Source organism: Gorilla gorilla, chromosome 10 (assembly GCF_029281585.2).
Source record: "Gorilla gorilla gorilla isolate KB3781 chromosome 10, NHGRI_mGorGor1-v2.1_pri, whole genome shotgun sequence".
In the NCBI taxonomy this organism is placed as follows: Eukaryota; Metazoa; Chordata; class Mammalia; order Primates; family Hominidae; genus Gorilla; species Gorilla gorilla.
In genome coordinates this window covers 149,957,159-149,967,686 of record NC_073234.2, presented here as the reverse complement: position 1 = coordinate 149,967,686, position 10,528 = coordinate 149,957,159, and the positions used below count along the sequence as shown (strand labels likewise).

At 36.9% G+C, this 10,528-nt stretch overlaps 1 long non-coding RNA gene across 1 annotated transcript; it reads left to right on the top strand.

The window, feature by feature from the left end:
* Positions 1-3,526: 3,526 nt before the first annotated feature.
* LOC129525838 (uncharacterized) lies at positions 3,527-7,747 on the top strand. The gene is made up of 3 exons (XR_008670348.1): positions 3,527-3,657; positions 7,163-7,201; positions 7,682-7,747. It is a non-coding gene; the product is annotated as an uncharacterized lncRNA (long non-coding RNA).
* The last annotated feature ends 2,781 nt before the right edge of the window (positions 7,748-10,528 follow it).

The window sequence follows — 10,528 nt, the reverse complement described above, 5'->3', positions numbered from 1 at the left end:
ACAGATGGAGGAAGAGTGAAAACCTTATTTGATAAGATTCTCAAGGTAATTGAATAATTTACATTTTAAATTGAATTAGATGACTCACTCTTCTAAAACTATTTTTTGGGATCTTGTTGATTTTTGTTTTATTCAATTATATTATTCGCTTCTATGAACAAAATAATTTCTTGCTTTTAGGAACCACAAAAATTCATAAATGTTCATAATCAAGTGATTACTTTTTACAAGTGCAAAACTCAGGTGCTTTTCCAGACAAATACGCAATTAACATAGAAATCTTGTTTTCAAAAAAAATAACAGGAGCAAAAAATGAATATGAATCCAAGAGAAAATAGAGATATAGTAAGAAGGAGTAGAGAGTAGTAGGAATATATTAATTTTTGAAGAATGATGATGGTATCAATAATAAGAGCAGCAGCCACCTTTTATTTAGCACTTACTATATGCCAGTCACATTCACTTGTTTTAATCCTGTGAAGATGATGCTATTTTCGTCTTATTTTAAGGTGAAAGAAACAGAAGATTAGAGAATAGAAGTAATTGGTTGAATGTCACATGTCAAGTAAGAAAAATATGTAAGCTGAGCCATTAATGATTATACTGTCCTGCATCTCTCTAATGAAATAAAGAGATAACTGGGCTTTAGTGGATGCTGCAGAATAGGGCTGTCTGGAGAAACAAGATTTCATGCAGCTCTAGATTATGCAGGCCAAGGACACAGCAACTTTACGGAGACTCGATCACCTTTTACTTTTGTGTTATGAATCCTACCCTTCACTGAATCGTCAAATAATGTCAGGAAATTGTTATTGATTTATATCATTGACTCCGATAAAGAGAGAACATGGTATCCATCATTGTGTGAAATTTCACAAAAGGTTCATTTCAAAATGAAATCTAAAATATGATACAATTACATTTTAATGGGAAGCTCGAAGAAAGTAGAGCAACTTGAAATCAATGGACTACTCAGAAAAAGTGCCACCTTGAGATACTAAAACAGCACAACAGTTGGGGGGAAAAGAAATATTAAAAGAATCTATTTGTGTGAAAAGCTGAACATAGCAAGTGAGCAGGCCAAGTTAAAACAGATTTGAAAAATACTATTAACTCTTTCACCTAAATTTTTCCAATAAACTCTCACAAGAAATAGAGGGAATATTGAAATGTCATTAATTTGCTGTTCTTACAGAGAAAACAGTAAACCTAATTATTTGCCAGCAGGAAGAGCAAATGCCCTACCTAACTAGGGGTGCTTATTAGCTATGAAACCCAAAGCAATCTGTATTGTGTTATACTGTCTACAATTGACATCAAAAGAACCACACTGAATCAGAATTTCATGGCTAAAAGGGAACACAGAGGTCACGTGATTTGATGTCTTTCTTCTTTCCAATATTTGGACTGGATTACACTGTACTGTATAAATATGTTCAGAGCTTAGTCACGTGGAACTGAAAGCTAGACAATGACTAAGGTCACCCTTAAATGATTCAGGCTACTAATCTTAAATCCTAGCCTATATCCAAGAAGACAAACTTTAAATATTTGAATATTTAAAAAGCTAGATTAACTATTTGTAGGTAGAATATCTTTTTCATTTGTTGTCGATAAAAGAACAAAGTAGAACTGTACCTAGCTAGAATCCTCATGTATATTTTCATATCTTTAAAAATACAACCAGAGAAATCAGGTTAAAGCCAGCATAATATTAGCATCTTTTTTTTTCTGCAGAGGATAAGAAATGGGATGGAGAGAGATACAAGGAAGATAAAAGTTGCATCTTCATAAGCAAACAAACTTTAACATTATAAGCAAACAAAATGTTAACATTAGTTAATCCTGAGCTGTATTTAGGTATTTGTTTCTCTCTGTTTTAACTACTAGTTAGAAATATTTAATAGTAAATATATGCAATACTCATGGATTAAATATTACCATGTATGTATCTGTGCAAGTGTATCTATTTTTATATATTGTGTATGTATAAAATCCAGACTGATTCACAGCAGAACATCAATGCAAGTCCACAGTTCCTTATCTAAAGTCTCTGGGGCCAGACGAGTTTTGAAATGCGAATAGCTCAGAGCTGAGAATGGTAACATAACACCGAAAGTGTTTATTACATGACACCCTCTGGGAGATTGGGGGCAGCACTGTTTAATCAAACCTATCATGAAATCAGCTGTCTAAAGGCCTCACAGTGGTTCAGGGCAGCTTGGGTTTTGCCTCTAAACTCATTTTTAAAAAGCTTATTGCTTTCCAAACTTAATTTTCTAAATTGCTGATTGGGTATTATAGGGCTGTCATGGGCTTCTTGAGAGTGAAATGTGAGGGGATTTTTTTTCTTATTTTTCTTTTACTCATCTGTAGTTTCCAAAATAAATGTGTGCTGTAGCCAACTCATAGGCAGATTAAGTGGGGAGGCACAGAGGAAAAGTCTTAGCTTCTCTGGGGTGAATTCAATGTGACTGAGGCCTCGAAAGAACTCAGCATTGAGGCTGATTGGAGAGAAAAAGCAACACAAGGTGCTGAGCCACCAGCAGGGGGATGAAGGGAGAGGGAGGAGCAGGGCTGGGTTAGAAACCCTCACACATCCATTGCAGCCAAATCACAGAATCTAACCAAACCACTGCCCATCTACAAACTAGTTAATATGCCCCCAGATAATAAGGGATAGTCTCCATTTGCACTGCAAAGCAAAACCATTACTATATCCAAAAAGGAGAACATTAAAGAGAAAACAAAAATTGCATTCACTGAAACTCTTCAGTAATGCTGATGGGTCCATGAGAGCTTCCAGCTGTAGACAGAAATGGCATGTGTTTGAACTCATATTTCTAAATTACTTACTGCTAGAAAGGACATTCTATTTTCTTCTCAATATGTCAATTAATGACAAACTCTGAACGATCTTCTTGGTGAGTTTCATTCTAACTAAAAGCAAACCGAATGAAAACAATTTTCTATAGAATATAAATGCAGGAGGCAAAAGATCAAATTGTTCTGATTTCATTGCCCTGCTCCTTGCAATGGAGATTGACACCAAAATGATTCCATGACCAGCCTTTGTGTCAAATGCTTCCCAATTAAGAGCTGCTAGTATTCATGACGTCTTTGTCCATTAAATATGAGAATAGAATAAATTGATCTTTGAGAAGGGACGTTGGGGACCTTCACTGAGTAAAGAAGCCTTTAATGATCAAGCCTAGAGTTCTGATCAAGCGGGAATTCCCTTTATAAAACAGAGAACACTAAGATTTATTGAGTGTCTACTATTTCCAGACAATATCCAAGGAATAACTACAGCAATAAAAACAGTTGAATTATGTGTTTGTGCCAGATTTGCTTCCATGTGCTTTACAAGTATACACCATATAATCCTCACAATAACTGTATAAAGTAGAGAACAGTAATTGATTACAGCTGATGCTTATGCCCTAGTCTTCCTGCTTTCATGGGGAGGTGGTTCACTGTAGTAGCATTGCTGTTACTTACCCCTCACTCCGTGGGAGGAGGAAGATTTACCTGACTGTGAAGTTAGAAGAGTAACCTGGGGGAGCTCGATTCATCCTCTTCTCCCATTCAACACCCACTATTGGGAGCCAGCCTGTCCTCAGGAGGCATGCACACTGATATTATCTCTGGCTAAAGGTAAGAGACTTTGCCTAGAGTATGAGCTCTATATTTCTCCAGCACAGTCAATGTCCTCTGGGTAATTCTATTTATTCTAAGATCAAGCATTATTTTAAATAAGTGACTCTACATTCTAAAGCCATCTGCTCCAAAATATGTATTCTCTACCTGTTTAACCTCTATATTTATCTCAATTTGTTCAGAAATGAGGATGAGATGACCTTAAATCCCCAACTATTATCCTCACACCCCACTAATGAAAGAGGCATGGAGGGCTTCGGTAACTTCCCTATAATCATACACTTTTTTGTTTTTGTTTTTTTAAGATGGAGTCTCACTCTGTTGCCCAGGCTGCAGTGCAGTGGCGCCATGTCGGCTCACTGCAACTTCCACCTCCCAGGTTCAAGTGCTTCTCCTGCCTCAGCCTCCAGAGTAGCTGGGACTACAAGCACGTGCCACCATACCCGGCTAATTTTTTGTATTTTTTGTAGAGGTGGGGTTTCAACGTGTTACTCAGGATGGTCTCGATCTCCTGATCTCGTGATCCACCCGCCTCAGCCTCCCAAAGCACTGGGATTACAGGCATGAGCCACCACCCCCAACCCTTTAACTTGAACCCAAGTTTCCAGAGCCCATGTTCATGGCTGCCATTTTAGCTATATTATCTTTAATATTCAGACTCCCCTGGAGTATTGCTTTTATCATCACTGGTTTTCACACATTAGGAAATTTGATGCACAAAGACAATATTTACACAGTCACTTAGCAACCAATGAGCAGAGCAGAGACTAAAACTCAGACCACTGACTCCAAAACAGTGTGCTTTCCACCATATTCCACTCCATCCAATCTAGTTTCCAAAATAGCTCTTTTCAAATGTCATCCAGAAGACTTATATACAGGAAGGTAGAAATTAGAACACCCATTTGACAAGATACAATTGCCTTCTTTTATTATTATATTTTATTAATACATAGTAGTTGTACATATTTACGGGGTAAATGTGATATTTTGATACATGCATATAATGTGTCACTATCAAATAAAGGTAATTGGGATACCATCTCCTCACACACTTCTCATTTCTTTGTGTTGGGAACGCTCCAAATCTTATCCCCTAAATATTTTGAAATACACAATAACTTGTTATAATTGCCCTACTGTGCTATCAAACACTACAGCTTATTTCTTCTATCTAACTAACTACATTTTTTAACCATTAACAAACCTCCCTTCCTAACCTCCTCCTCCCCACATTTCTCAGCCTCTAGTAACCACCATTCTCCTCTCTACCTCCATGAGATCAACTTTTTAGTTCCCACACATGAGTGAGAACCTGCCATATTTGTCCTTCTGTGCCTGGCTTATTTCACTTTGTATAATGTCCTCCAGTTCCCAAAGGTGGATAACATTCTCAATGTTACCAGGCAGCAGAAAGTGAGGCAATAGGATTAAAATATTACAGCCCACGTCAGACTTTTTTTCACTACATCATATAATCCAATGTCTTCACTTAGAAATGATTTTAAGTTACTCTTCTCTCTGCCATCTTATTCATTTCTTATCTCCATTTTTGCTACTATTCTACACATGTCTTAAGTGCATAGTCAAAACAACCTCTCTACTCATCACAGATCATGTGTTTGATCTCTGAATGTGTTTGCTTCATTAATGTTGAATAAATTCATGAGCTGCGTGTGTTATTTTGTTATCTGAAAGGATTAGCATTAAATAAGTGTCTTCTGTTGCATTGTATTAATTTCATATGTGCTCACCTGAAAAGGTATGAGCTATGTGTGTTATATTGTTATCTGAAAGGATTAGCATTAAATAAGTGTCTTCTGTTGAGTTGTATTAATTTCGTATGTGCTTACCTGAAAAGGTAGAGTAGATTCTCCCGCTTCTGCAATGAGATCAATTTTTGCGTGGCTCCACTGAGATTCGGAGAATATGATTATTTTGCCTTGCTTTTGCAAGTTTCCATCTAGAGACGTTCTTGTAAAAACTGAGAGATTTGAATGTTGAGACAAATGATACCAAAACTGCACCTGTTGAAAACATGTTTTCAATGATATAAATATTCCATTGACCTGTCTCTGGTAGTTTTTCCTATAATTTGAAATATTCCTGACCTCAGGTGATCTGCCTGCCTCGGCCTCCCAAAGTGCTGGGATTACAGGCATGAAACACCATCTCTACTAATAATACAAAATAATTAGCCGGGTGTGGTAGTGTATGCGTGTAATCCCAGCTATTGGGAAGGCTGAGGTAGAAGAATCGCTTGAACCCAGAAGGCGGGGAGGTTGCAGTGAGCTGAGATCACGCCATTGCACTCCAGCCTGGGCAACAAGAGCGAGACTCCATCTCAAAAAACAAAACAAAACAAAACAACAACAACAAACAACAACAACAACAACAACAACAACAACAAAAATATATATATATATTCCAAACAACTTCTGTGTTAAATATAATCTTCTCAATTCTCCTTTCCCCCAGATGTGTAACCCAGTCATGGGCAGTACCACTGTTTCCATGGAAGTTTCCAGAATCCTTCTCTCTGGCTTCTTACAAATATGAGAGGTACACGTTGAGACTCAACGTTACAAAATCAAGTATTACTATACAAACTTGATGTTTCAAACAAGAAAAACTTTCCTTAAAAATTATTTTCTTAGGTTAATTTTAAAAACTGTAATTAATACTTTATATCAATTTAGTCTCTGTGGTAGCATTAACAAATAACGGGGAAGCTCACAGGATACTGTTCATCAATAATTGAGCCAAGTAAGACAACATTCTTTGAGGGTAGGGAGGCTTAATCGTTTCACTTCCTATTCACCATCAATAATGACACAATCTAAAGGTTTGATGGCTTAACTACATAGTGAAGAGAATAGAGAGGATTATGCCAGGTGCTGATGGCAGTAGCCCTAACATGAAATTGCGTACTGTTATTGATTCAACCAATATTTACTGACCACTTTCTAAGTACCTGGAGCTGTGTGAGGCAAAAATTAATTCCCTCATTGTTGTCTGGATGATTCATTCTGTAAAATATGCCCACAAAACCTCCATTGAAACAAGTTCAGGTATGCTGCAGTCAAATTTTTTTGCTTCTTCTCATTATCATATAACAGGTCCTAAGGCTGTATGTTTTAAAGAAAAACCCAACATTTAAAGATGAGGTCTCACAAAAGTGGAATACTTCTCTTTAGATTCAGTGACATTTTTTCAGGTTCATTATATTTTAAATTCTTTTTTAAAGATGTTTTCCCATTCATCATTGTGCTTTTATACTGATACATGGACAGATACTAGTGCATATATAGGCAAGCCATGTATTTCACTGTTGGGACCCAATTCCAGTGATGAATGTTGACCAAAAAAAAAGGTTTTAAATGCTTTTTAAAAAAAATGTTCATTTTAAAACACCAAGCATCTATTTGGTACACATTTTTATCAATGTCCACTTAATTGTGACCACCTGATTTAAAAATTCTGATTGTTTATTTCATTTCAGATTTTATTACTGTGCTTACCTTAATTCACACCTTGACAGGTGAGTTAGAAACAAAAATAATGGAAATGTTTAATTAAATTCCATGGAAAGAGAGGATTCATGTTTCTCAACTGCGATTACATTTTAGATCCCTGCTGTAAATTTCACTATGTCCCAAGCTTGTAAATATGCAAAACAGAGCTTTAAACCTAGTTGTACAAGAGATGTGCATGTCCCATCAGAATTTTGAGCTGTCAAACTGTCACTCAGTACATCACCAGTGTGAAGTTATTTTAATAGTGTATTAAGTATAAATGCCAACGGGATCCGTAGTCAATGGGATAAGAGCTCAGAACTTATATTTAATTTACTTTTTTTATAGAATTTGCATTATGCAGACTTAAATTCTTAAGTTATTAAATACCAAGGAATGTCCCATTATCTTTTGAATTTTTGAGGGTGAAATCACTGAACAAAAGTTATTGATACAGCCCACAAATTTTTTTAATTCATTGTTTTTCCTTTTTACTTTTATTTTAGGTTCGGGGTACATGTGAAGATTTGTTACATAGGCAAACACGTGTCACGGAGACTTGTACAGATTATTTCGTCACCCAGGTACTAAGCATTGTACCCAATAGTTATCTTTTCTGCTCCTCTCCCTCCTCCACCCTCCCCCCTAAAGTATACCCCCGTGTCTGTTGTTTCCTTCTTTGTGTTCATTGTTTTTATTATTTAGCTCCCAACTTGTAAGTGAGAACATGCGGTATTTGGTTTCCTTTTCCTGTGTTAGTTTGCTAAGGATAACGGCCTCCAGCTCCATCCATGTTCCCACAAAAGACATGATCTTGTTCTTTTTTTATGGCTGCATATTCCGCAGTACATATGTACCACTCTTTCTTTAACCAATCTGTCATTGATGGGCATCTAGGTTGATTCCATATCCTTGCTATTGTAAATAGCGCTGCAATGACCATTCACATACATGTGAATGTATCTTTATGATAGAATGATGTCTTTTTTTTTTTTTTTTTTGGTTAGACAGTGTTTCACTCCAGTTGTTCAGGCTGGAGTGCAGTGACATGATCACGGCTCACTGCAGCCTCAAACTCCTGAGCTCAGGTAATTCTCCCACCTCAGCCTTCTCAGTAATTGGGACTACAGGCTTGCACCACCACACCCAGCTAATTATTTTAAAAATTTTTAGTAGAGATGAGGGTTTCACCATGTTACCCAGACTGGTCTTAAACTCCTGGACTCAAGCACTCCACCCACCTCAGCTGCCCAAAGTACTGGGATTACAGGCGTGAGCCACTGCACCTGACCTACAGTAGAAAAATTTCTAGTACTGTAGGCATATGTACCCAGTAATGGGATTGCTGGGTGGAATAGTAGCTCTGCTTTTAGCTCTTTGTGGAGTTGCCATACTGCTTTCTGCAATGGTTGAACTAATCTACACTCCTATCAACAGTGTATAAGCATACTTTTTTCTCCACAACCTTGCCGGCATGTTATTTTTTGACATTTTAATAATGGCCATTGTGACTGGTGTGAGATGATATCTCATTGTGGTTTTGATTTGAATTTCTCTAATGATCAATTTTAAGTTATTGATACAAGCTGTGACTTCACATTAGTAGTACTCAAGTATGGAAACTCTGTGCCTCTCAACCTGGTACATGCCAGTAGCAGAACACTAAACCTTAAACTCCAAATCATGAAACGTGTCATAAATTCCTCACAGAACTTATTATAGTAATTTGTATTTTCTAAGTATTCAGTTAATTGCATTAAAAAAAGAAGAAAGAAATGAGAAGACTGTCAGTAAATGCTTATAAACATTCAGAAATATATATAGAGAAAGTAACAGAGAGAGAGAGAGAGAGGAAAGAGAGGAAGAAAGATAATCTATTCTATGTCAAAAAAATGTATAAGGCATTACAGGTCCTTAGGGACCTTTGAGTCTTTTGGAGGAAGAGTGGCAAAAGAAAATGAACATTTAATTATAATGAGCATAACTAAAAAATTGTGAAAATAGTGTGGCTGTTAAATTTAAATTAATTAAAATTAAACAAAGTGAAAAATTCATTTTCTCAGTTATGGTTTTGTTTTTGTTGTTGTTGTTGTTGTTCTTGAGACAGAGTTTCACTCTGTTGCCCAGGTTGGAGTGCAGTGGCGTGATCACGGCTCACTGCAGCCTCCACTTCCTGGGTTCAAGTGATTCTCCTGCCTCAGCCTCCAGAGTAGCTGGGACTACAGGCACGTGCCACCACACCCAGCTAATTTTTGTATTTTTAGTAGCGATGGGGTTTTACCATGTTGGCCAGGATGATCTCGATCTCCTGACCTTGTGATCCGCCTGCCTCAGCCTCCCAAAGTGCTGGGATTACAGGCCAGAGCCACTGTGCCCGGCCTCTCAGTTGTTTTAAATGCTCAATAGCTCTATGTAGCTAGTAGCTACTATACTTAACATAGGGAACATTGTCCATCATCCCAGAATGTTGCATGAAACAGGTCTGCAAAGCATGTAAGTGAAAATTACATCAAACATTCAAATTTTATTTACTACTTGATCATTTTTAAAGGAAATTTTCTTGATGCATGCCTGCTTCATTCAAAACAAGTTAAGTAAAATGTTAATAAAAAGGGCTTGCTTTTATTTTTATTGGGTCTCCACTAAGGCAGATTTTATATATAGTATGACTATTCAAGACTTTGAATCACTGCATTCAAGAGAATTTCATGTGGTTAAAAAAGTTTCCAACAAACAGTTCTTTCTGAATATTGAAGATAAAAATGGAAGCTCCAATTATTTCATTTTTAATTGTATCCTTATGATTTTAAATTATTTCTATTTTAAAAAAATATATATGTATACATTAAATCATATATTTTACTACCAAAGGAAAGAACATCTGGTGATTTACACCAGTTACTGCATATGGATGAGTACCTAAGCTGGAGAGGGGGTGATAGTCTTAGTTCCATTGGCTCTCGTGTCTGTACAGTGCCTCTGGGACCTTGGGCTCTCTGATACTTCAGTCTGGGACACCCAAGATCATGATTCAGAGGTTCAAAATGAACTCTTCCTTATTTTTCTGTTTTCTTTCTTTCTTTTTTTTTTAATTTTGATCATCTCCTGTTGAAACCCTCCTCTTCAAATTTTCTGCCAATTTTCTCAACTTCCCTATGGACTTTGTTCTAATTCCTTCTCAATCTCAGAGCTCCTTGGTCAGATCTTCATGGCCATTCTCGATTTTACTCCAAACCCTCAGCCACCTCTGCCTTCTCTGCTTCACATCAGACCCTTTATGCCTTCTCAGTCTGCTTATTGCCACGCTTGCTGCACCTTTATAAGATCTAGAATACGAAGATACAGAAGGACAA